Here is a 27275-nt window from a genome sequence, read left to right on the forward strand (position 1 = left end):
GTCCTTCCAATGAATACCCAGGACTGATCTCCTTTAGGATGGACTGGTTGGATCTCCTTGCAGTCCAAGGGACCCTCAAGAATCTTCTCCAACACCACAGTTCAAAAGCACCAATTCTTCACTGCTCAGCTTTCTTTATAGTCCAACTCTCACACCCATACATGACTACTGGAAAAACCGTGGCTTTGACTAGACAGACCTTTGTTGGCAAAGTCACATCTCTGCTTTTTAATATGCTGTCTAGGTTGGTCATAACTTTCCTTCCAAGGAGTAAGCGTCTTTTAATTTCATGGCTGCAGTCACCATCTGCAGTGATTTTGGAGCCCCCCCCCCCAATAAAGGCTGTCACTATTTCCATTGTTTCCCCATCTATTTGCCATGAAGTAATGGGACCCGATGCTATGATCTTAGTTTTCTGAATGTTGAATTTTAAGCCAACTTTTTCACTCTCCTTTTAAAGAACTTTCATCAAGAGGCTCTTTAGTTCTTCACTTTCTGCCGTAAGGGTGGTGTCATCTGCATATCTGAGGTTATTGATATTTCTCCCAGCAATCTTGATTTCAGCTTGTAGAGGAATCAACCATGAACCCTCAGTTTTGAGCAGGGAGCAGGCCTTCCTTAGTTGAAGCTTCTCCAGCTCAGAACTGAATGTTGAACTCCACCTGAGGTCCCCTTGAACCTGAACTACACAGATGGGTTGCAAACATGTTGCTGTGTGCCTCTCATTCTAGGATGGTTTCTCAGACTGAATTTGTTTTTTGTGATATTGGCACTTTTGAAGTGTACAGGCAGGTTAATTTTTATTTTCTTTTTGAATTATGAAAGCGTAACACATTTACAGGAGACTTGGAAAATACAGAACGAGGTTACATAATAGTTCCACTGTATATTACAGGTTTGTTTTTTTTTTAAGTAGATCAGGCTGGTTAATCTTGCAGACTGTGTATCTGATGTTATTGATATTTCTCCCAGCAATCTTGTTTCCAGCTTGAAATTTATCCAGCCCAGCATTTCTCATGATATACTCTGCATAGAAGTTAAATAAACAGGGTGACAATATACAGCCTTGATGTACCCCTTTCCCAATTCAGAACCAGTCTGTCCATGTCCAGTTCTAATGGTTGCTTCTTGATCAGCCTACAGGTTTCTTAGGAGACAGGTAAGGTGGTCTGGTGTTCCCATCTCTTTAAGAATTTTCCACAGTTTATTATCGTCCACACGGTCACAGTCTTTAGCGTAGTCAATGAAGCAGAAGAAGATGTTTTTCTGGAATTCCCTTGCTTTTTCTAGGATCCAGTGGATATTGGCAATTTGATCTCTGGTCCCTCTGCCTTTTCTAAATCCAGCTTGTACATCTGGAAGTTCTCAGTTCACATACTGTTGAAGCCTAGCTTGAAGGGTTTTGAGCATTACTTTGCTAGCATGTGAAATGAGCACAATTGCACGGTAGTCTGAACATTCTTTGGCATTGCCTTTCTTTGGGATTGGAATGAAAACTGACCTTTTCATTGACCTGTGGCCACCGCTGAGTTTTCCAAATTTGCTCGCATATTGAGTGCAGCACTTTCACAGCATCATCTTTTAGGATTTGAAATAGTTCAGCTGGAATGCCAAAAAGTAAAAAACAAACAGAAGGCAACTCCCATACCCATTGATTTGAATTTTTTTTTCTTTTGACCGCTTGTGTGATCTTAGTTAGCCAGCTCCCCTCCCCTCAATAGGAGTGGGAACACCCACCCCGACCCCCACCCTGCTCCCTGGGGTGGAAACTGATTCTTAACCCTGAACCTCCAGGGAATTCCTCCATCAGCATTGATTTTTACCTTAGTTGCATTGTAGTCTCAGAACATTTTCTGCATTATTTAAATTCTTTGAAATGTTTTGAGATTTGTGTCACGGCCCCAGTCATCTGCTATAAAGACTGAATGTTTTCTGAAAGATTTTCTCTTTCCCCACATTGATGCATTTAGCCCCAGTTCATTTATTTTGATTTCTCTACGATGTCTCTCTGTGCGAATATATTTAGGTAGTTTCCAGCTTTTCTCTGTTATAAACCACGATGCGGCGATCATTCTGGAACGTGTCTCCTCGTTCCTGTGTGAGAGCTTCCGAGTGTTTAAATAGAAGTGGGCTTGCTGGCCTCACGCTGTTGGTTGCTTCAGCTTTGGCACCTGCCAGACTGCTCTGCACTGTTGCTCCACTGGCACACAGCCTCCTAACGGTGGAGGAGAGTGTCCGTCTCTTGGTACCAGCAGACTTGACGATTTTTCTTCATCCTCATTGTGATTTTAACCTGCATTTCCCTAGTCGATAGAGGAATCGCCCAGCTTTTCACTGTTTATCGGCCATTCCGGTTTCTGCTGTGAATTGCCATTTACATCCTTTGTTTCTTCCATGGGTTGTCTTCTCCTTGTTGAGTTTTTAATTTTACTTTTATTTATTTGGCTGCACAGGGTCCTAGTTGTGGCACATGGGCTCTAGCTCCCTGACCAGGGATCGAACCCAGGCCCCCTGCGTAGGGGGAGCAGAGTCTCAGTCACTGGACCACCAGGGAGGGTCTTCCATGTACATGTTTTGGATGCTAATCACTTGCCAACTGTAGAGTTGCCAAAAGACTCCTTCCTTGTGTGACTTCGACATTTTTATGGATTTATATTTATTTATGGCTGTGCTGGGTCTTTGCTGCTGTGGGGGGCTTTTCTCTAGTTTCGGTGGGCGGCCCTCTCGTTGCAGGGCGCCCCCCTTGATGTGAAGCAGGGGCTCTGGGGTGCATGGACTTCAGAGTTTGGAGCACGGGGCCTGAGCAGTTGTGGCTCCTGGTTCTCGAGCACAGGTTCAACAGTTGTGGTGTGCGGGCTTCGTTGCTCTGGGGTTGCACGTGGAATCTTCCCGGACCAGGGATGGAACCGGTCTACTCTGGCAGGTGGATTCTTTATGACTGAGCCAACAGGGACACCCTTAAACTTTTTAAAGTGGTGTCCCTGGTGGCTCAGATGAGAAAGAATCCACCTACAGTTCAGGAGATTCGGGTTCAGTCCCTGGGTCGGGCAGATCTCCAGGAGAAAGGAATGGCTACTCACTCCAGTCTTCTTGCCTGGAGAATCCCATGGACAGAGGACCCTGGCGGGCTACAGTCTATGGGGTTGCAAAGAGTCGGACACGACCGAGTGATTTTCACTTACATTTTAACGTCCACTTCGAAAATTAAAAACAACAACAACAACAACAACCTTTCAGAAGTTTTATCTAAATGTTTCAGACACACATTTCATGATAAAAAGTGACAGTTTCCCTCTGGGGAGCAGTTTGGGTACATCTATCCAGACCTTTTCCTGTGCATCTAGGATCAGTTATTTACTTTCCTCTCAAATGGGATGAATACTCTGGGTATCATGTGGCCTTTACACCAAGTAGCCTCTGTGTACCTCTCCTTAGGACAAATTTCCCCCTGTGCCTACGCATGTATAAACGTGCATACACACGTATGCGACCTGCCACCACCCCGCTCCTCCCGATCTAGGAGTCGCCTAGCGCTGAAGGGAGAACCAACCAGCCAGCTTGTCTACACATATTCCTTTTTAAAAAGGTTGCGGTAAAATATGCATAACATGGGGTTTACGATTTTAACCATTTTTAAGTGTACAGTTCAGTGGCCTTATGTATATTTGAAACAGGAGGGAAAAGGGCAGGGCATAGCCTTTAAAAGAATGACATAAACTGGTCAGAACTGATGGGGTCCTAGATGGTGGAAGATTTAACTTGACCTTGAGCCTCATTATACACTCATTGTGTATACATGCAGTTCAGTTCAGTCGCTCAGTCGTGTCTGACCCTGTGAATTGCAGCACGCCAGGCCTCCCTGTCCATCACCAGCTCCCGGAGTTCACTCAGACTCACGGCCATCGAGTCAGTGATGCCATCCAGCCATCTCATCCTCGGTGGTCCCCTTCTCCTCCTGCCCCCAATCCCTCCTAGCATCAAGGTCTTTTCCAATGAGTCAACTCTTCGCATGAGGTGGCCAAAGTACTGGAGTTTCAGCTTCAGCATCATTCCTTCCAAAGAACACCCAGGGCTGATCTCCTTCAGAATGGACTGGTTGGATCTCCTTGCAGTCCAAGGGACTCTCCAACACCACAATTCAAAAGCATCAGTTCTTCGGTGCTCAGCCTTCTTCACAGTCCAACTCTCACATCCGTACATGACCACTGGAAAAACCATAGCCTTGACTAGACGGACCTTAGTCGGCAAAGTAATGTCTCTGCTTTTGAATATGCTATCTAGGTTGGTCATAACTTTTCTTCCAAGGGGTAAGTGTCTTTGAATTTCATGGCTGCAGTCACCGTCTGTTAGCGTGTGCTAAACGACACACCCACAAGTGCCACGGCAGTTCCAAGGGCAACCACAGAAGAGCAAAACGTGGGTGGTGGCCCCATTTCTACAAATCTCCACTCCTTCTCCAAAATATTTGGAATCATCCTCCCACTCATTGGGCTTCCCTGGTGGCTCAGCTGGTTAAGAATTCGCCTGCAATGAGGGAGACCTGGGTTCAATCCCTGGGCTGGGAAGATCCCCTGGAGGAGGGAATGGCTACCCACTCCAGTATTCTGGTCTGGAGAATTTCATGGACTGTATAGTCCATGGGGTCGCAGAGTCTGACATGAATGAGTGACTTGCAGTTTCCACTCATTAGCCTATGAAATTAGCCAGCCCATAAAAACTAACCACCCTGTATTTCAGGGCCTCTGGCCTTCTGAGATGGCCCACACCCTCTCTGCAAAGTGTGTTTCTCCCAGGAACACTCTTGCCTTTTGAATCCCGTCTATGAAATGTGTGTCTCTCTCTGTTTTAAACTGAAGTATAATTGCTTTACTATATTGGGTTAGTTTCTGCTGTAGAACAAAGTGAGTCAGCAGTATGTCTACATACATCCCCCCTGCCCCCGCCTCCCACCGCACCCCTCTAAGGCATCACGGGCACTGAGCTGAGCTCCCTGCGCTATGCAGCAGCTTCCCACTAGCTGTCTGTCTTACACATGGTCCTGTGTACATGTCAAGGCTACGCTCTCAGTTTGTCCGACCATCCGCTTCCCCCTCTGTGTCTACAAGTCTCTTCTCTACGTCTGCATATGTATCCCTGCCAAGCTGATGGTTCATCAGTACCATCTTTCTAGATTCTATATATATGGGTTACTATATGATGTTTTTCTCTTCCTGACTTTATTCTATATGACAGACCAACAAGTGACCCAATTTCATTCCTTTTTTATGTTTGCATAATATTCCACTGTATATCTGCATTACATCTTCTTTATCCATTTCTCTGTTGATGGACATTTAAGTTGCTTCCATGTCTTGGTTATTGTAGATGTTAGGTAGGTAGAACAGGGAAAAGGAGCCCAAAATGGCGGTGGCTACAAGACAAGGACGGGAAAAGCCCGCAAAAATGAAACAAAAGAAGGTCCGAGGACCGGAGTGAGGACCTCAGGTAAAACAAACAACACTCCTGGCTGGCCCAATTTACACAGGACCGGCCCAGAGAAACACATAAATAGAGGAGCCAAAGCCAGCTCTCGCTCGCTCCCGCGCGCTGGGGCGCCCTTCTCGTGTCTAGATCGACATGCCCTCACGCCTCGAAGATGGGTTTTCCTGCTATCTTCTAAATAAAATAGAGCTGTAACACGGAGCTGTAACACTGATTTGTCTAAGAGCTATAACACGGTCCATTCAAGACCTGAGAGCTGTGACATGCCGAGGGGGCTTTAATGTCCGTCACTCCAAATCTTTGTTGTGACGAGACAAAAAATCGAAAAACATACACTCGCGTGACATAAATAGCACTGCAACAAACATTTGTTGTTTAGTTGCTAAGTCATGTCTGATTCTTTTATGACCCCATGGACTGTAGCCCACCAGGCTGCCCATGGGATTTCCCAGGCAAGAATACTGGAGCGGGTTGCCATTTCCTTCTCCAAGGGACCTTCCAGGGATCGAACCCAAGCCTCCTGCATTGGCAGGTAGATTCTTTAGCACTGAGCCACAAAAGGAAGCCCCCCATGAACACTGGGGTGCATCGATCTTTTCAAATTATAGTTTTCTCAGGGTATATGCTCAGTAGTAGGATTGCTGGGTCATATGGTAGTTCTGTTTTTAGTTTTTTTTAAGGAACCTTTGTACTGTTCTCCATAATGGCTATATTAATTTACATTCCCACCAATAGTGTAAATGCTCCGCACCCTCTCAAGCATTTATTGTTTGCAAATTTTTTGATAATGGCCATTCTGACCACTGTGAGGTGGTACCTCCTTGTGGTTTTGATTTGCATTTCTCTAACAGTTAGTGATGTTGTCTTTTCATGTGTTTGATGGCCATCTGTATGTCTTCTTTGGAGAAATGTCTACTTAATTCTCCCACCCCTTTAAAATTTTTTTTAAAAAACATTTGGCTGTGTGGGGTCTTAGCTGCAGCATGTAGGATCTTCCATTGAGGTGCACAAACATTCTGGTTGTGGCAGACGGGCTTAGTTCCTCTGCTGTGTGTGGGATCTTAGTTCCCTGATCAGGGATCAAACCCACATCCTCTGCATTGCAAGGCAGATTCTTGACCACTGTTACCACCAGGGAAGTCCTGTGTTGTTTGTTTCTTTGTTATTGAGCTGCATGAACTGCTTCTATATTTTGGAGATTAATTCTTTGTCAGTTGCAAATATTGAAATTTGTTCCTTTCATCACTCCTTATCACTTTGCCTCTCACTTGTTTCCTTCTACATTGAGACGCAAAGAACCTGAGGTTCGTTAAGTCCTGAGATCAGGTTTGTGATTTTATTTAGACAGCGGATTTGAATCCCAGCCCTTGGGTTCAAGTCCCAGTGTGGGTTTTGGCCAGAGTTCGAGTCCCACCTGAGCTGTGCAGTTTCATACTCACATTCTTGGGCAACCATCACCACTGCCCATCTCCAGAATCTTCTCTCCTTGAATTGAAACTTTGTACGCATTTAAAAATCCCTCCCCATTCCCCACCTTTCTCCTAACAACCACCTTTCTACTCTCTGTCTCTATGGATTTGACTCCTTTGGGAACCTAATGTAATATAATCATACAGTACTTAGCCTTTTGTGACTGGCTTATTCCACTTAGTGTGGTGTCCTCAAGATTCACTCGTGTTGTAGTGAGTATCAGAACTGCCTTCTTTTTCAGGGTTAAAGAATATTCTATTGTTTGGATAGATGTTTGTTTTTCCCCCACACTAAGCAGTTTGCAGGATCTTAGCTCCCCAACCAGGGATTGAACCTAGGCCCTTGGCAGTGAGAGTCCTAACCACTGGACTGCCAGAGAATTCCTAATAGGCCACATGTTGTTCATTCATTTATTGGACTTTTGGATTGTTTCTTTTAGCTATTGTGAAGAATACTGCTGTGAACATGGATTGTGTAAATATCTGTTTGATTCCCTGCTTTCAATCCTTGTGGTTGTATACCCAGAAGTGCAATTGCTGAGTCATTCCCTGGTAGCTCAGACGGTAAAGCGTCTGCTCACAATGCCGGAGACCTGGGTGGGGAAAATCCCCTGGAGAAGGAAATGGTACCACACTCCAGTATTCTAGCCTGGAAAATCCCATGGACAGAGGAACCTGGTGGGCTGCAGTCCATGGGGTCGCAAAGAGTCGGACACGACTGAGCGCCTTCACTTTCACTTTTCACTTTCATAGTAATTCTCTGTTTACGTTTTCTGAGGAATACTGGTTTGCGTAGTGACTACATTTTCCATCTTTACAGCAATGCACCAGAGTTCCAGTTTCTCTACATTCTCGTCAACACTTGGTATTTTCTGTTTTGTTTCTGTGGGTTGCTCGTTTGATAATAACCATCCTAATAGATTGAAGTGGTCTCTCACTGTGGTTTTGATTTTTATTTCCTTCATTGCTGGATGTTGATCAGGTTTTCGTGTGCTTGCTCATTTGTGTACCTTCCTCAGAGAAATGTGTATTTCAGTTCCTTTGCCTATTTTTCTGGAGAAAGCGATGGCACCCCACTCCAGTACTCTTGCCTGGAGAATCCCATGGATGGAGGAGCCTATTTTTCAGCTGGTTCATTTGTCACTGAATTGTAGGAGTTCCTTGTATTAATCTCTTATCAGATATGTAATTTGCAAACATTTTCTCCCTTTTCATGGGTTGCCTTTGAGAGGGTAACAGGCAGGAAGGCCAGGGGTCTCCAAATGGAGGAAATAGCCTGCAAGTGTCAGACATTTTTATCTCTCTTAAGCAGCAGGAGGAAACAAAGTAGCGATATTTTTTCCTTCTCTGTACAAATTTAAAAGGTTTCTCTTAAAATTCTGTGTTGCCATGACACCTGGTTTCACCTGAAGTTAACAAATGCCTTTTTCTTATGGAAATGTTTATCTTAGGCTATGCTAATATATTATGCATTTACCCCAAACTCTGTCTTCAAGTCTGTTCGGCCTTTTGGGCTCAGAACCTACTTGATAAACCAGTATGTTATCCACCGATATTGTTACTCTAATCTATGTAAATAACACTATTTGTATGGTGCTCTGCCCTTCTTCAAGATTCAAGTTAATCCTTTTATGGCCCAAGATGCACCATTTGGAGCCAAGATTATCCCAAAATACATCCTATGGGTGAGGGGCCTGGTGCCATTCTAAGTTTTGAGACATTTCTTTCTTTCATTAACAGACTGCTGATAACTATATAACATCCAGCTAAAGACTAGCAGGGGGGTACTCTTTCTGCCCCCTTCTGATGCCTATGTCAGAAGCTTTCTCTATCTCCTTTATACTTTAATAAAACTTTATTACACAAAAGCTCTGAGCGATCAAGCCTCGTCTCTGGCCCCGGATTGAATTCTTCTCCTCCGGGGGCCAAGAATCCCAGCGTCGTAATTCAACAACAACCTTTCGCCTTCTTACTCTGTTTCATTGTTGTTGTTTGTATTTATTTCTTTATTTGGCTGCACTGGGTTGGTTGCAGCCTGTGTGATCATCCGTCTTCATTGTGGCATGTAGGATTTTTAGTTGCAGCACGTGGGGTCTAGTTTCCTGACTCGGGCTCAAACTGGGGACCCTTGCACTGGGAGCATGGAGTCTTAGCCAAGCACCACCAGGGAGGATCCTCTTACTCTGTCGATGGTGTCTTTTGATGTACAAAGATTTTTCATTTTGATGAAGCCCCACTTATCTGTTTTTGTTTTCCGTTGCCTGTGCTTTTGGTGTCATATCCGTGAAGTTGTTGCCAAATCCAGTGTCAGGAAGCTTTTAGAGTTTTATAATGTGGACTCTCATACTTAGAATTTTGATCTATTTTGGGGTTAATTTTTGTGTCTAGTGTAAGGTAAGGGTCCAACTACTTTCTCTCACCTGTGGATATTAAATTTTCCCAGCACCATCGTTGAAAAGACTGCCTTTCCCCCATTGAATGGCCTCAGCACTGTCCTCCTACACCTGTTCTTCTCTACTGTTTACATAGTCGTCCCTTCGCAGTGTTGGCTTGGGGCTGGGCTCCCTCGGATGATTTTCTGTCCTTCAGAGGTGGAGCGGTGTCTGCAGAGGCAGACAGAGCGGTGCAGAGCCCAGGGCTTTGCCGCAGTCTGAGTGTCTGCTGCAGGCGGAGTTCCTGCAGTCCTCCTGCTTCACTGTCTTTGCTGTTCCCCAGTGGCACCTGGAGCCCTGGTCCTCACCTGGGCAAGCTCTGAGACTGAGCTCTAGGAATGTTCGTTGTTGCTGTTGTTCAGTTGTTCCATCGTGTCCGACTCTTTGTGACCCCATGGACTGCAGCACTCCAGGCCTCCCTGTCCATCACCAACTCCCGGAGCTTTCTCAGACACATGTCCATCGAGTCAGTGATGCCATTCAACCATCTCATCCTCTGTCGTCCCCTTCTCCTCCTGCCTCCAATCCCTCCTAGCATCAGGGTCTTTTCCAATGAGCTGGCTTTTCGCATCAGGTGGCCAAAGTATTGGAGCTTCAGCATCAGCATTAGTCGTTGCAATGAATATTCAGGATTGATTTCCTTTACGATTGACTGGTTTGATCTCCTTGCAGTCTAAGGGATCCTCCTGATTAATGATGTTACTGTGTAGGCTTAGGGCATTAGGGGTGCAATGGAGCAGATTATCAGACATGTTTCATGTACACATTAAGATTTAGGATGTGCACCTGATGTCTGCTCTGGAGCCCTGCATTTTAGTTACCACGGCTGGTCATGTAGCAGGAACATGTCTGTGTGACCATCTTGTGAGTCTTTTTTTTTGTAAGCTTGACTCTTTAAAAAAAAGAAGTTTTAATAATTTATTTGGTTGCTCCGGGTCTTAGTTGCAGCATGCAGGATCTAGTTTCCTGACCAGGGATCAAACCTGTGCCCCCTGCACTGGGAGCGTGGAGTTTTAATTGCTGGACCACCAGGGAAGTCCTGTGTGTGACCTGTCTTCTTATAAGAGCTCTGTTCCAAGACCTGAGCGGCTTTCCCTGCTGGGAGCCAGCACGGGAGATCCCATCCATGTTAAGGTTATGTGGAAGAGATCTGATAAGCAAGGCTTCAGGCCTCAAGGGACGCCCCCCCCCCCCGGACCTGCCCGTGCATCTACCCCCAAAACCAGAATCTGTCTGTCTTACTATTTTGTGCCTTTCACCAACTCTCCTGACATTAAGAGGGGGCTATCCCCAACCACCTTTCTCTGGAGAAAATCAACATTAGGGCTCTAGCTAATAAGTCTCTTGGACATGATAGGAGTATTTCAAATCAACCCCCTCGGTTGGCATTGGCAGGTTTATCCAGACTCTTGCAGCTATGCATATGATTGTTCACAGCCTCCCAACTGTGAGAGGCACGGAAGCCTAAAACGTAGAGCCTTTCAAAGAGTTAAAAGTTATTAGAGTAGTGCTGGTGTAAGATTTCATTATTGGGCCAATGCCTGTTGCTAAGTTCCCATATCTCTTATCCATTGTGCACCTGGGAGTGCGTTAGTTAACATAGTTGGAATGTAAGAAAAACAAGTGTAGCCTTGAAATTAACCACATCAGACCTTTGAGCTAATTGGTTCTTTGTTGAAACTCACTGCATCTTTGCTCCCTTAGAAATGTAACCCTGCTTAGCATTTTCTGAGGCTGATATAGATTAGAAATATGAAGAAAAAACACTTTGAGGGAAAATAAGTTTTCTGGTTGAGCAGCCTTTATCAAAAGAGGGTCATGAAATGTCCACAGGCCTCCAAGGCCAGAAGATAATGTACACAACATCATTTGTGGGAAAGGTATGCAGAAAAAATCCTGGCTTCAATAAGGGCAAAACTGCTGGAGTGTTTGGGCTGATTCTGCATGACCTTGCATCTTTCATTTCCCTCTATGTACAAGCCAAGGTATAAAAGTCCCTTTTGAAAATAAAGTTACGGGCCTTGCTCACCGAAGAAGCTTGGTCTCCTTGTGTTTTTCTTTCTATCTTTCTTTCTTTCTCTCTCTTACTCCCTTTTTCAGGCTGATCCCTTGGAGCACAGAGGCTCTCTGCATTAATATCAGCCTCTTTCTCTCCTCTATTTTCTTATCTGCAACATTCTTTCATTCTCTCTCGCTCTAAATCATTTGCCGATGCTGTCACACTTCGGATACCCTGGATCCAACCGGGGCAGGACCCCGTCATTTCCCTGGGCAGATAGCTCACACGTCTATGGTTGACAGAGGGAACTAATCTCAGAAGGCCCTTGGAAAGTGCTGTTCCCCAAAGATGTGGCTGGCGGGATGCTGAGGAATGGTGTTTGAGTCTCCTGTCCATCACAGCCACCTTCCGCTACCTCCTAACTGGATCTGGCTTTCCCTGGAGGCTGCCACGTGGGGACATGGCATGTTGGAGGGACCTGCTGTGCTTGGTCTGTCTCAACATCAGTTTCAGGAACCACCCCTCCTACTTCTGGCTGCCCGCCCCACACCCCCCCCCCCGCCCCAGCTATGGGGGGCTATGCCCCAGCACTTGAGGGATCTTAGTTCCCCGACCAGGGATTGAACCTGGGCCATGGCAGGGGAAGTGCCGAGTCCTAACCATTGGACCGCCAGGGAATTCCCATGCCTCTTCTGGCCTTGATCTACCCTCTGCTAAGACCTCATGCTCGCACAGGTCACAGAGCTTGGGCAAGGGGAGCAGGAGAGAGCAGAAACCTCCCCTCCCCTTGCTCATGGCTGCCACGGGGCTGCCGTTATGATTGCCATTTGTGTACTGAAGGTTTCTCTTTTAAGGGAGGGGCATTTTTATGTATGTATTTTGGCCGTGCTGGGTCTTCGTCGCTGCATGGTCTTTTCTCTGGTTGCGGCTTCTCATTGCAGTGCTCTCTCTCGTTGCAGACTGTGGGCTCCAGGGCAGGGCTTCAGTAGCTGTGGTGACGGGCTTAGTTGCCCTGCAACATGTGGCATCTTCCTGGTCCAGGGATCAGACCCGTGTCTCCTGCATTGGCACGTGGACTCTTTTTCTCCCCTCTTTGGAAAAGGAGTATGTCAAGGCTGTCTATTGTCACCCTGCTTATTTAACTTATATGCAGAGTACATCATGAGAAACGCTGGACTGGAAGAAACACAAGCTGGAATCAAGATTGCCAGGAGAAATATCTATAACCTCAGATATGCAGATGATACCACCCTTATGGCAGAAAGTGAAGAGGAACTGAAGAGCCTCTTGATGAAAGTGAAAGAGAGTGAAAAAGTTGGTTTAAAGCTCAACATTCAGAAAACTAAGATCATGGCATCTGGTCCCATCACTTCAGGGCAAATAGATGGGGGAACAGTGGAAACAGTGGCAGGGTTTATTTTTTTGGGCTCCAAAATCACTGCAGATGGTGATTGCAGCCATGAAATTAAAAGACACTTACTCCTTGGAAGGAAAGTTATGACCAACCTAGATAGCATATTAAAAAGCAGAGACATTACTTTGTTGACAGAGGTCATCCAGTAAAGGCTATGGTCTTTCCGGTAGTCATGTATGGATGTGAGAGTTGGACTATAAAGAAAGCTGAGCGCCGAAGAATTGATGCTTATGAACTGTGGTGTTGGAGAAGACTCTTGAGAGTTCCTTGGACTGCAAGGAGATCCAACCAGTCCATCCTAAAGATCAGTCCTGGGTGTTCATTGGCAGGACTGATGTAGAAGCTGAAACTCCAATACTTTGGCCACCTGATGCAAACAGCTGACTCATTTGAAAAGACCCTGATGCTGGGAAAGATCCAGGGCAAGAGGAGAAGGGGATGACAGAGGGTGAGATGGTTGGATGGCATCACTGACTCAATGGACATGAGTTTGGGTAAACTCTGGGAGTTGGTGATGGACAGGGAGGCCTGGTGTGCTGCGGTTCACAGGGTTGCAAAGAGTCAGACACGACTGAGCAACTGAACTGAACTTGGTTCTTTTTTTTTTTTTTAAGTTATTTTTAATCAGAGGATAATTGCTTTACACTGTTGTGTTGGTTTCTGTAATACATCAACATAGTATACATATGTCCCCTCCCTCTTGAACCTCCTTTCCATCCCTCTAAGTTATTACAGAACCAGGTTGAGTTCCTTGCATCACAGCAAATTCCCAATGGCTATTTATTTTACATATGGTAATATATATTTTTCAGTGCTACTCTCTCAGTGAATATATGATATTTGTTTTTCTCTTTCTGACCTACTTCACTCTGTATAACAGGCTCTAGGTTCATCACTAGAACTGATTCAAATCCATTCCTTTTCATGGCCAAGTAATATTCCATTGCATGCATAAATATATATATATATATATATATATATACACACCACAACTTCTTTACCATCCATCTGTTAATGGACATCTAGGTTGCTTCCATGTCCTGGCTATTGTAAAAGGTGCTGTAATGAACATTGGGGTACATGTGTCTTTTAGAATTGTGGTTTTCTCAGGGTATATACCCAGTAGTGGGATTGTTGGGTCATATGGTAATTTTATTCCTAGTTTTTAAAGAAATCTCCATACTCTTCTCCATAGTGGCTGTCTCAGTGTACATTCTCACCAGCTACAAGAGGGTTCCCTTGTCTCTACATCCTCTCCAGCATTTGTTGTTTGCAGATTATTTGATGATGGCCATTCTGACTGGTATGAGATGATACCCCATTTTCACTTTGGTTTGCATTTCCCTAATGATGAGTGATGTTGAGCGATTTTTTCATATGCTTGTTAACCATCTGTATGTCTTCTTTGGAGAAATGTCTGGTTAGGTCTTCTGGCAAGTGGATTGTTAACCACTGGACCACTAGGGAAGTCCAAGGGAGGGATGTTTTAATAGCCTTTGAGATACTTGTGGGTTTTTAATTACTGTGTTTGTTTGGCTGTGTCAGGTCTCAGCTGTGGCTGTCAGGATCTTGGCCACATCAGGCGGATCTTTAAGCAAAGATCCCGAGACTGCTCAGGCTTCAGTAGCTGTCGTGAGTCGACTTAGTTTCTCCAAGGCATGTGGGATCTTTGTTCTCTGACCAGATATCGAACCTGTGTCTGCTGCATTGCAAGGCTGATTCTTTACCCCTGGGCCACCAAAGTGAAAGTCGCTCAGTCGCGTCTGACTCCTTGCCACCCCATGGACTATCAAGGCCATGGAATTCTCCAGGCCAGAATACTGGAGTGGGTAGCCTTTCCCTTCTCAGGTGTTTATATTAAATGTGTTTGGTTGGTTTAAAAGTGAAAACCACTTCATCTGAACACCACCACCACCAAAATCTAGTTTCTATACCACAGATGACCTCTGCCTGCATTTGAACTTCATCTAATTGCGGTTCAATGTGAACTCTTTGGAGTCTTTTTTCACTCAGCATTGTCTGGGGGATTCATCTGTGATGTCAGAGTATGGTGAGCAGTTTATTCTTTTTTCCAAGCTGTGTATTAACTGTGTGAATATGCCGTGAGCTATTTATGCATTCTGCTGTTGATGGGTTTGTAGGTGGTTCCTGGTTTTTCACTATTACAGATCATGCAGATATGAGCATTTTTTTTGCCTGTGTCTTTTGAGACATGGCTCTCAGTTATGTTGGCTGTATGCCCGGGGGGGGGGTGGAATTGCCAATCATGGGGCACGGATATGTTTAGGGGTTCCTGGGCACCATTTCTCCACAGCGGTTCTACCTATTTACTCCCCTGCTCACAAGAGGGACAATTCCAGCGGCTCCATGTCTCAGCTGACCCTTGTTATGAGATGCCTTTTTCAGGGCAAGGGGCAGGTCTGTGTTTAAAATTCAGTTTTAAGACTTTATTATTATTATGGCCTCACAGCATGGCATGTGGGATCTAGTTTCCTGACCAGGGATCGAACCTGCCCTCCCTGCATTGGAAGCATGGAGTCTTAACCCCTGGACCATCAGGGCAGGGAAGTCCTATTATCATCATTCTTATTTGGGGCAGAGAAAGATTTATTGCAGGGCCGTGCAAAGGAGAACAGGCAGTTTGTGGTAAAAAAAAAACAAATAAGCCCCAAGCACAACTAAACCTAAGACTTTATTTCTAGAGCAGTTTTAGGTTCCCAGTAAAATGGGGAGGAAAGTAGTGAGATTTCCCATTTCCCTCCACGCCACGCAACACTCGCAGCCTCCACCATCGTCAGCGTGCCCACGAGAGGGGGACTTTGTCACTAGTCACGGCCCTAGGGTGACACGTCCTTACCCAGAGTCCAGAGTTTATACCATGGTTCACCCTTGGTGTTACATACTTTGGACAAGTGTATAATGACACAGACCCTCCTTTATAGTATCATATGGTGTTTTCCCCCAGAGGGCAGGTTCTTAACTGTCTTTTCAATTTGTTCTAGACTAACTGGTCTATTCCTTTTTTCTCCCCCCTCTGCTTCTTCTAGGATCAATTCTGTTAATTTCTGTTTCCCCAGAAAATAGACCATTTGACATATACTGTTTTCATTTTATAGTAATTTCTTCCCAAAATACAATATGCAAAGATTAAATCATATTACAAGTCTTCTAACAAAACAAAACCCTTGGTGTTCTGCCTCACCTTCTCACTTTCCCAGAGAAGTGGCTCAGTACTGATATATATATGGTTCTTAAAAATAAGTGAATGCTGATGTTTACATATTTATTCCATTTAGGCTGTTTTTTTTTTTTAACATTTATTTATTTGGTTGCATCTGGTCTTAGTTGGGGCGTTTGTTGTTGTTGTCAGTCGCTAAGTCGTGTCTGACTCTGCGACCCCACGGACTACAGCACTTCAGGCTTCCCTGTCCTTCACTGTCTCCCAGAGTTTGCTCAAATTCATGTCCGTTGAGTCAGTGATGCTATCAAACTATCTCATCTTCTGCCACCTCCTTCTCCTTTTGCCTTCAATCTTTCCCAGCATCAGGGGTTTTTCCAATGAGTCAGCTCTTTGCATCAGGTGGCCAACGTATTGGAGTTACAGCTTCAGCATCAGTCCTTCCAGTGAATATTCAGGGTTGATTTCCATTAGGATTGACTGGTTTGATCTCCTTGCAGTCCAAGACACTTTCAAGAGTCTTCTCCAGCACCACAATTCAAAAGCATCAATTCTTCAGTGCTCAGCCTTCTTTATAGTCTAACTCTCCTCATACATGACTACTGGGAAAACCATAGCTTTGACTATACGGACCTTTGTCAGCTAAGTGATGTCTCTGCTTTTTAATATGCCATCTAGGTTGGTCATAGCTTTCCTTCCAAGGAGCAAGCGCCTTTCAATTTCATGGCTGCAGTCACCATCTGCAGTGATTTTGGAGCCCAAGAAAATAGAGTCTGGTACTGCCTCCATGTTTCCCCCTTCTATTCACCATGAAGTGATGGGACTGGATGCTATGATCTTAGTTTTTCCACTATTGCATTTCAAGCCAGCTTTTCCAATCTTCTTTCACCCTCATCAACAGCTGTGGCCTGTGGGGTCTTTTGTTGCGGCATGTGGAGCCTAGCTCCCTGACCAGGGATCGACCAGGCCCCCTGCATTGGGAACGCACAGTCCTAGCCACTGGACCACCAGAGAAGTCCCCGAGTCCATTTCTTGATGTATAATTTTTGAATTTCCTTGTTCATGTCCCAGTTGTAGAGGTTGAAATTGTAGCACTCTTTCCCCAAACCATCCTCCCTACCCTCTCCCTCACATTCTGTCTAGTTTACTGTCTCCATTCTTGGCCTAGTTAGTACTCAATGTCAACCCTTGTCACACTGAACCAAGTCTGATTTCCTTTTTTTTTTAAACAATGCTCTTTTTTTCCTGGAGTTAGTAATTGCCTCATTTTCCTGTTTATTAGCTCTGTGTATCTATCACTAAGTTTTCCTATCTCTGCAACAGAAGGAAACAGATCTTCTGATTATATTTTCTGCATATTCACACACATCACTTGTCCTATAGGTTCTGAGTTTTTCTTGGTACCATCCCTTCAGAAGGCCTCCTGTGTTGGTCCAGGACCTTCAAGAAGGGACACCAGGGTGAGACTAAATGTGCGGGATTTGGGGGGGCAGGGTTATCTGGGGAAATACCCAGAGAGACAAGGAAGGAGCTGGTCAAGGCTGCAAGGACTCCAATGAAGACGAGCAGCAGAGAAGGGTGGACAGAAGCTCCCGAGACGGCCATGCACCCCCAGGAAGTTTCCGCAAACTTCCTCAAACCAAAGTTGGCTCAGAGGCGTCCTGGGTCCCCCAGCAACCAGCCTGCCTCTGCATCCCTCATGTCCTGTGTCCTCGGCATGGGGGGAGGCCTGTGGGAGGCGTGGCCTCAACACAGACTGAAGGGTGGGTTTCAAAGCTCTGCAGCAGCGGCTCTTGGTTAAGGATCCTTGGTGAAACTGGAGGGCTTTGAGGCACGTGTTCAGTTCTGTTTCTCCCCAGGTTTGGGGAGCGGCAATCTCGTGGTTTCCATGGGCCCTCCTTCCTCAGGGGACACACCGAAGTGTGCTCATCCTCACCCTCTCCCACTGTCCATTTCAAACTCCTCTCACCCCCTGGCCATCACCCAAGCAGGCGCTGGGGGCCTGCCTGGACCAGCAGCCCAGACCTTCCTTTCTGAAGTGTCTGAACACTTACTGTGCGTCTCCGGCGGGGGTTCTGCACGTCTGTTGGCCATTGCGGTGGGGTGAGGGGAGACCAGCCGTGTCCAGGTGGATCACCTGAGGTCCACCCACGTCGTCTCCTGTCCCCCCACCTGCTGAGAATCACCCCCACCCACATGGCAGTTCCTCTCTGCTCCCGCCCGTCCTTGGACAGCAGGAGCCACCGTGTCCTGGCGGGAGATCCGGGCTGTTGGTCCCAGGGCCATGCAGCCCTGCAGACCCCAGAGTGGTGGCAAAACGGGAGTGGGGCCACCCCTGTTGCCCATCTTTGTTTCAGCCAAGAGCCGTGTGTCCTTCCTTTGGGGAAGGAACTAGATAGAAACCTCTGATTTTATAAAAAAGCCCCATCCGGATGGACAGCACTCGTCCTTTGAGAGCGCTTCCTCAGCTGGCCCTTCAGCTGTGCCTTTAGGCTATTCCAGCGACCTCCCCGGCTGCCTCTGGGCAGTGTCCAATCTGAGTGCCGCCCCACGAGGTGGCTCCTTCCCAGCCACGTGCTGTGCCGGGCCCTGGGCCCCTCAGCCGCCGGAGCCAGGGTGGCCGTACGGTTCTCCACGGTGCCTGGGGCCATTTTATTCCCACCAGTAGTGCAGGAGGGCTCCCTATTCTCCAAAGCCTCACCAGCATTTAGATGTTCAGATGAAGTGTCTTTAGATTTTCTTGATGATGGCCGTTCTGACCGGCGTGAGGTAGAACCCCCCTGTAGTTCTGATTTGCGTTTTACTGATAATCAGTGATGTTGAGCCTATTTTCATGCGTCTTGAGGAGGCCATCTGTATCTCCTCTTTGGAAAAATGACTAGGTCTTTGGCCTATTTTTTGATGGGGTTGTGTTTTTTTGGGGGGTGGGTATTGAGCCGCATAAGCTGCTTGTGTATTTTGAAGATTAATTTTTAATAAGTTTTAAAATATATTTATTTTTGGCTGTGTTAGGTCTCCGTTGCTGTGAGGAATTTTTCTCTCGTTGCGGCGAACAGGGCCTGCTCTCATCGCGGTGTGTGCACTTCCGGTTGGGGTGGCTTCTCCTGTTGCAGGGCTCAGGTTCAAGGGCACAGGCTCAGAAGCGGAAGCACTGCGGCTCAGGGGTCCTGCGGCATGTGGAGTCTGCCGGGACCAGGAATCAAACCCACGTCTCCTGAATTGGCCAGCGGATTCTTTACCACTGAGCCACCAGGGAAGCCCTAAATGTTTATGAATTTTAACTTGATCGTCTCAGATAATCGGCTTTTGGTTTAACGCCTGTCTCTATTATTTTTCTGTATTTGATGTCATTGACTTGTGTGCCTTTATCTGTATTATTTCCTCTTGTGGTCTTTGTATTCTACTTTCTTAAGATAGAAGCTTAGGTAATTTGAGACTTTTCTGCATTTAATTATAAGCATTTAAAAGATAAATTCTCGGGAAATCTCCGACAGTCCAGGGGTTAGGACTAGGAACTTTCACTGCTGGGGCCCAGGTTGGATCCCTGGTCAGGGAACAAGATCTCACAAGCTGTATGGTGTGGCCAAAAAAGCAAAAACAACTCCTGCCGGGAGCCAGCGTGAGGAATTCCACCCGTGACAAGGTCATGCGGCAAGAGCTCTGATGGCAAGGCTAATCAGACCTCAGGTTTTCCCCCTGGAATTTCCTGAGCATCCACCCCCCCAAAAAAAATAAGAATCTGCCTGCTTTCCCACTCTTCTGATATTCTCTGGAAAAAGTCAAATCAGGGCTTTAGTCTTCTGCATTCGAAAGGGATGTTTCAGTTAAACCCCCTCTGATAGCTCTCTAGCTTGCCCAACAGGTTCCCCAGACCTCTTACAGCTTGTGAATTGCTTACAACTCCGCAACCTTGAGAGGCACAAAGCTTAAAAGCATCTTAAAGATACAGAGCCTTTTCTAAAGAGTTAAAAATTATATTGGTAGAGGGTTTTCACTGTTGACTTGATGACTGCTGCCAGGCCTCCATATTCTTTATCTTTTAGCCACCTGGGAGGATGTTAATCAATAAATGGGATATGGAAAAGGATATATAGTAGTTTTGATGTTAGCAACACTAGACTTTTGAGTTAATTGCTTCTCTTTTGTTGTAAATCACTGTACTCCCTTTACTTGTTATAAGTTGCTGTATCTTTGCTATGTAAGAATGTAACTTTATTTAGTGCTTTCTGAGAGTGGCACCAGACTTTGGGAAGATCAAAACAAATAAGTCTTCTAGTTAACAAACCCTTATCAGAAAAAAGGTTGTAAAATGCTAATTGGCCCTTCTTAGCCAGAAGATGATGTAAATCACCTAAGACTTGTGTGTACAATTAGGTATGCAGAGAGAGAAGCCTGGTTTTGGTAAGAGTCTGGACTGCTAACGCTGCCTAACTTTGTGTTACCCATTGATCTCCATGTTTTATCAAAAGTATAAAAGGCCTTTCTAGACAATAGGAGCTGGGGCCAGTCGCTGGACTGGTTTCCCCCGTGTCTCTCTTTTTCTCCCTTTCCCTCCCTCTCCTCTTTAATTTCAGGCTGAATTCCCATCTGGGGCGCGGAGGCTCCCCAAGTCTACTTACTTGCCCTGGCTGTTAAGACCCGCGTGAAAGGGAGCCTAAGGTTAGGCACCCTTAGATATTCAAGCGAGCGCCGGTGGCCCGACGTAGATGGTGCAAATTCCTTGTCTGGAATTTTATTGGCCTTCCACATAATCCAAGTTATTCAGCCCTCTTCCTCCACTTAATTTTCCTACTACACTATTGTTTCTTAATCTAATCATATCAATCAATAAATAAGTTTTTCTCACGCCAACGCCGTCCACACTTCGAATTCCCTGGATCCACCGGGGCTGGACCCTGGCAAACTCCTGTGTATCAATGTTTCTTCTGTCCTTTATTAACCCCTTATATGTTTGGCTGGGTGTAGAACTCTAGTTTGGAGTTATTTCTTCAGAATTTTAAAGGTATCCATTGTCTCTTAGCTTCCAGTGTTACCATTTAGGCTTCTCAGGCAGTGCTAATGGTAAAGAAACGGCTTTCCAGTATAGGAGACAGGAGATGTGGGTTTGATCCCTGGGTCAGGAAGATCACCTGGAGGAGGGCATGGCAACCCACTCCAGTGTTCTTACCTGGAGAATCCCATGGACAGAGGAACCTGGCAGGCTAGGGTCCATAGGGTTGCAGAGTTGAACACGACTTAGAAATGCAGAGTCCTTCTGATTTGCGAATGTCTGTAGGTGACCTTTATTTTCTCTAGGAAAGCTTGCAGCGTTTCTGTTTCCAGTGTCTGCGATGTTATGGTGATGTGTGGCCATTTTGGGTGTGGGCGATTTTCCTTTTTTCAAATCGACATATATTTGATTTACAATGTAGTGTTAGTTTCTGGTGTACAACAAAGTGATTCGGTTATACATGTATATGTGCGCATATATATTTTTTCAGATTATTTTTTGATTTTAGGTTATTACATAATATTGAACATAGCTCCCTCTGCCATGAAGCAGGTCCTTGTTCTTTTTCTGTTTTATATAGAGTGTATCTGTGAATCCCAGACTCCTAAGTCGTCTGCCCCTCTTCCCCTTTGGTAAACGTGAGTTTGTTTTCTATGTCTGTGAGTCTTGTTTCTGTTTTATAAACAAGTTCATCAGTCATATTTTAGATGTGCCTGTGATAGCATATATATGTCTTTTCTGTCTTAGTATGATAATCTCTAGGTCCCGCATTGTTGCTGCAGATAGCATTATTCCATTCTTTTTTATGGCTGAGTAGTATTCAGTCGTGCGTATGTGTATGTGGCATATTTTTTTTCATCCATTTATTTGGGTGCTTGTGGGCTTTCTCAAGCTGTAGATTCATGTTCTCAACTTCTTAGAAAAGTACATTGTTTCTTTGATCATTTTATTCTGTTTTCTAAAATTCCTGATTATCCCTTCTTGATTGAACCTGATTTTCTCTCTTATCTTCCTTCTTGTCTCTCCATCCTGCTCTTTGGGGGGGTTGTCAGTTTCATGTCCACGTTTGTGTGTGTTCATTTGCAAATATGTATCAACACCTACTTTAAGTGCTGGCGAAACAGCAATGAATAAGTCCATGCCCTTGCTGTTTCTAATTTTCCTATGTATTTCTAGTCATATTCCAAAGCAATATGCTAGCATATTCTAGCGCTTTGGAGAGAAAGCAATCAGTTGTTCGCACATTACAGAATATGCGATTTTGTGAGGGTCTAATTTATGATCAGTTTCCATTGCTATTCCATGGGAAACTAAGGAGGTTATGTTTTCTGTGACAGTAAATGAGTTGAATCAGATCAATCTAATGAGTATTGATACTTAGATCCAGGCCATTTGTGGCTCCCATGTTTATTGCGGCACCTACTGCGTTTAAGATACTGTGTAGGCCACTGGGGGAAATGGTAGGTGAGCAAAAGCAGGATTCCTTTACTCAGAACTCTAATAGGTTTTGGGGGCAGGAACGTGGGGGCAGACGTTAACCAGATAATAGCCTCAATGGGAGAAGTCCTGTGCAGGAAAGGAGCCGTGCTTTCTGAGAGCATAACACAGAGGCATCTGAGCTAGAATGGAAGGTCACAGAAGGCTTTCCCGACAAGGTGACAGGTGAGCTGAGATCTGAAGCATGAATTGGCCTTAGTGAGACAGAGCCAGAGGTAAGCAGTCCAGGTCCAGGATATGGCTGGTGCAGATGAACGGCCAGAGGTGGGAGAGGAGCCTGGTCTTGAAGGAGTGGAAGGATGTCCAGAGGATGGAGTAGTGACACTTGGTGGGAGAGGAGCTGGAGAGGCAGGGAGGGCCATGGTGGACACGGCCCTGAGCGCTGCAGGATGCATTTCTGCCATACTCTGAGAGCAAGGGCAAGTCCGTGGCTCGTGGACCCAGCAGAGTGGTAAAAGGTTTCCATTTTGTAAAGATGGCTCTGGCTGTGGTGTGCAGAGCAGGTGATGGGAGGTGGAAGGGGAGGTTTGTCAGAGTGAGTTAGGAGGCTCCTGTCATACTCTAGGGGCAAGACCCTAGTGTCTGGTATCAGAGTGGAGACAGAGGTGATGGAGAGAAATGGACAGATTCCAAGCGCATTCAGGAGGTTAAGTGGACAGGACTGAGTGATGGATTGGTTGGTCATGGGGGTAGTGGGGCTCGTCCAGCTGCGTGGATGGTGGAGTCACTGGTACAGAAGGGGGGCGTGGCTGTCAGAGGTGGAGCTGGGAAGAGCACTGGCCTGGCTCAGACGTGATGAGCTTTTTCTTTCTTTGCACAGTCCTTTTATTCCCCGTTCCCTACTTGACTTGTCCAGGACTGAGATGATGTAATTCTTCAACCACGCTTTAATTTCTATCAATTTCTTGTCTTGCATTTTTTTCTTAGACTGCGATATGTTGACAGTTAAGGTTCATAACGATGTCAGATCTTAAGATTTCCATATTTACTTCTTGTAGTAATGCCTGAGACTGTTACGAAATATTTGAAATTATGGACAGTCCGTATTTGTGACCCCCCCCCCCCCCGCCAGCCTCATTCCCCTTTCTGAAAATCACGCTGGTTCACAGCTTGAGCTGCGGGATGAAATACTGAGTGGAGTATGGTCCTCCCACTGTGAAACTTTTGTTGTGCTTCATGCTTTCCACCAAATTCCAGCTCTTGTCACTTACAAGCGTTTGGATTTATCTTTTTGGTCAAATATGAACTTTTTCTTCTAGTAAATGACTTTTCCCCTCCTAGATTAGTGCCAGTCACTAGACCTTCACTTTCCTATTTTCCACACTATCCCCCTTATTAATGCTAAGTTCTTCCCTATAAGATAAAACATCTGATGATAACAGTTATATAGCTGATTGATGTAAAGCAATGCTGATGGAAATCATGAGAAAAACTTATTTGTGCACATCCAGAAACGTGAATTCCTGGAAAACACTTTCTCAGATTCCTATTTTCTGTTGATTTCCTTCAACATTTTGTATGACTCTTGTATTTCAAATTAATTTTTATTGGAGTATCGTTGCTTTACAGTGTTGTTTCTACTGTACAGCAAAATGGATCAGCCATATGTACACGTATATTCCCCTTTCAGATTTCTTCCCTCTAGATCAGTGCCGAGTACTGAATAGAGTTCCCTGGTATACAGTAGGTTCTCATTAATTATCTATTTCATACATAGGATCAATACTATAGATATGAAGCATAACTCATTTTTTGTAGGTGCCGTTATCAAACAAGGACGTTCCTTTCTATTGCTAGTTTGCCGAAACTGTTTAAACTGAATGGATGTTGGATTTCGTTAAATGCCTTTTGGGTGTCTGCAATTCTTTAGTCTGCTGATATGAACGAATGTTTTCAGAAAAATATATGGTCTGCTGGTCTTCCCCTGTCGTGGAGCGTGGGCTCACAACACGGGCTCCAGGGCCCTCGGGGTCAGCTGTTGCAGCGTGTGGTGAGCTGATCAAGACCACAGGCTCATTAGTGACGGAAACCATCTTAGCTGCTCCACACCATGTGTGGTCTTCCTGGACCAAGTGTTGAACCTGTGTCCCCTGTTTTGCAAGGCAGATTCTTAACCACTGGACCACCAGGAAAGCCCTGAATAATTGAATGTTAAGCCAAACCTGCATTTGGTGAATAAACTCACTTGGTCAGGATACATTATCCTTTTTATATGTTGTTGGATTTGCCAAAAGTTTGTTAAGGATTTGTATGTCTGGGTTCATAAAGGATACTGATCTGTAGTTTTCTGATCTTGTAGCGTCTGTCTGGTTTTGTTATCAGGGAAATGCTTCCCTAATAGAGGAACAAGGAAGTATTTCCTTGTTTAATTTTCTGAAAGAATTCGTTTAGAATTGATAATCAGTTTAGTTGCTCAGTCGTGTCTGACTCTTTCCGACCCCATGGGCGGAATTGACAATATTTCTCTTAAGTATTTGTTAGAATTCACAATTGACGATGTCTGAACCTGGAGTTTTTTTGTAGGAAGGTTTTTAATTAGAAATTTAGGTTAATAGATATAGGGCTTTTCAGATTATCTATTTGCTCTTCACTGAGGTTTGGAAGTTTTATTCTTTCAAGAAATTTGTCTGTTTCAGGGACTTCCCTGGTAGTCTACTGATTAAGACTTGGCACGTTCACAGCTGTCGCTGGGGTTTGATTCCTGGTTGGGGAACTAAGACTCCCACAAGCTAGGTGGCCAAAAGAAAAAAAATCTGTAAAATATACATACACACAGAGACACACACATATGTGAATTCTCTACAAGCATTGCTTTTGCAGTATCCCACAAGCTTGACATGTCATGTTTTTCTTTCCATTCAAAATATTTTTTTCTAACTTCTCCTGTGATTCCGTTTTGAGCTGTGAGTTATTCATGCTAAGTTGCTTCTGTCATGTCCAACTCTTTGTGATCCTATGGACTGGGGCCCACCAAGGCCCTCTGTCCATGGATTCTCCAGGCAAGAATACTGGAGTGGGTTGCCATGCCCTCTTCCAAGGGATCTTCCTGACCCAGGGATCGAACCCCCATCTCTTATGTCTGCTGCACTGGCAGGTGAGTTCTTTACCACTAGCGCCACCTGGGAATTAGAAGTGCTTTATTTAGCTTACAAATATTTGAGGAGTTTCTCCATTTTTAGTTTTGTTGTAGAGGACATACTTCATATCGTTTCGGTACTTTCCCATTGTCTTACTTCTGAAACTATGGTGTATCCTGGTAAATGTTCTTCATGCACTTGGAAGGAATGTGTATTCTGCTATTGCTGGGTGGAATGTTCTATAAATGTTAATTAGGTCAAGGAGTTTGACTGCGTTAAATCTATGTCCTTCCTCATTTTCTATCTACTTTGTCTATGGATCAGTGAGAGACGGATATTGAAAATTCAACCATACTTGTGGGTTATACTATTTTTCTTATTTATATCAGTTTCTGCTTCAAATATTTTGAAGTTTTACTATTAGCTACATAAACATTTAGGATTATTATGGACTTCAGATAAATGAACCAATTTATTATTATGGAGGGATCTGCTTTAGTCTCAATAATATTCCTTGTCCTGACATCTATTTTCATATTAGTATAGCCACTCCATCTTTCTAATGGTTGGTGTTAGCATGATAATGTGTTTTTCCACCCTTTTAATCTTTATGTCTTTATGCTTAAAGTTGGTTTCTCAAAAGTAGCATATAACTGAACCTTGCTTTTAAAATCTCATCTGAGAACTTCTGCCTTTTAATTGAGGTGTTAAAATATAAATAGTCCAATGTGAATATTTATGTTTCGTTATATATCCACCCTCCTGCATTGTGTTTCCTATTTGCCTCATTTCTTCTTTTGGATTATTTTTATGATTCCATTTTGTCTCCCATCACTGGCTGACTTTGTTTCTCTAGGATTTACAGTATGCCTCTTTATCACAGTTTATTTTCAAATAATATATTACCTCATGTAATACAAGAATGTTGATGTTCCTCTCTTCCAACCTTGTGTGATAGCTGCCATACATTTCTTTATGTTATGAATCTCACATCTTCTTTTGCTTGAAGCTGTCTATTATTATCTCTATCTTCCATAAAAATAATTATTTCTACTTAAGTAGTTAGGACAGAGGGAAATAAAACAATTGGAAGATAACAAAGGGGAGCATCTCAAGATTGTTAGAGGCTAATTTCCTTAGCATCTCATTTAGTATTATACTTGATAAGGTGAGTGCGATGAATTAGCATTGGGAGGAAATGCTCACCCCCAGACTTATGTGATAATCAGACAGGTTTTCCTGAACCTGTGAACTCACGATGATATTCCTCAGCCTGCACATTATCCATCTGCCTGAAGAGTCAAGATCTGCTGGCTCTAATAAATCTCAACCGTGTGCTCCCTGTGAGGTCCATTCATCTGTCACAGATGGCAGAATATCAGTTTCTTAAAAAATAGCTGAGTAGTATTCCACTGTGTATCATATTTTTAAATTCTTTCACCATCAATGGACACAGGTTGTTACAGGTAGATTAGCTCAGGAACAGCCAGAGACACAGATGCATAGGGTACTGTATGGGGAAGGGCACACATTTTATGCCAAGTCATAGGTATTTCATCTTTATACACTATACAACACATACAGTGTCTACCAGACGATGTCAAAATTTTTTGCTGTTATATGCATTAAAGAAATTGAGACAAGCCTTTTTAATATTTAATCCACACATTTACTATCGCCAGTCTTATTATGTATTGCTCCATAACTGCCCCACAGCTTAGTGACTTAACGCAGTAAA

General features: G+C 44.6%; 1 long non-coding RNA gene across 1 annotated transcript in view; it reads left to right on the forward strand.

Annotated features, from left to right (window-relative positions):
* The window catches only part of LOC138422761 (uncharacterized), a 46133-nt gene that overhangs the window by 2167 nt on the left and 16691 nt on the right, over positions 1-27275 (forward strand). The window lies entirely within an intron of this gene.

The sequence above is a fragment of the Ovis canadensis genome, chromosome 17, assembly GCF_042477335.2.
Source record: "Ovis canadensis isolate MfBH-ARS-UI-01 breed Bighorn chromosome 17, ARS-UI_OviCan_v2, whole genome shotgun sequence".
Taxonomy (NCBI): domain Eukaryota; kingdom Metazoa; phylum Chordata; class Mammalia; order Artiodactyla; family Bovidae; genus Ovis; species Ovis canadensis.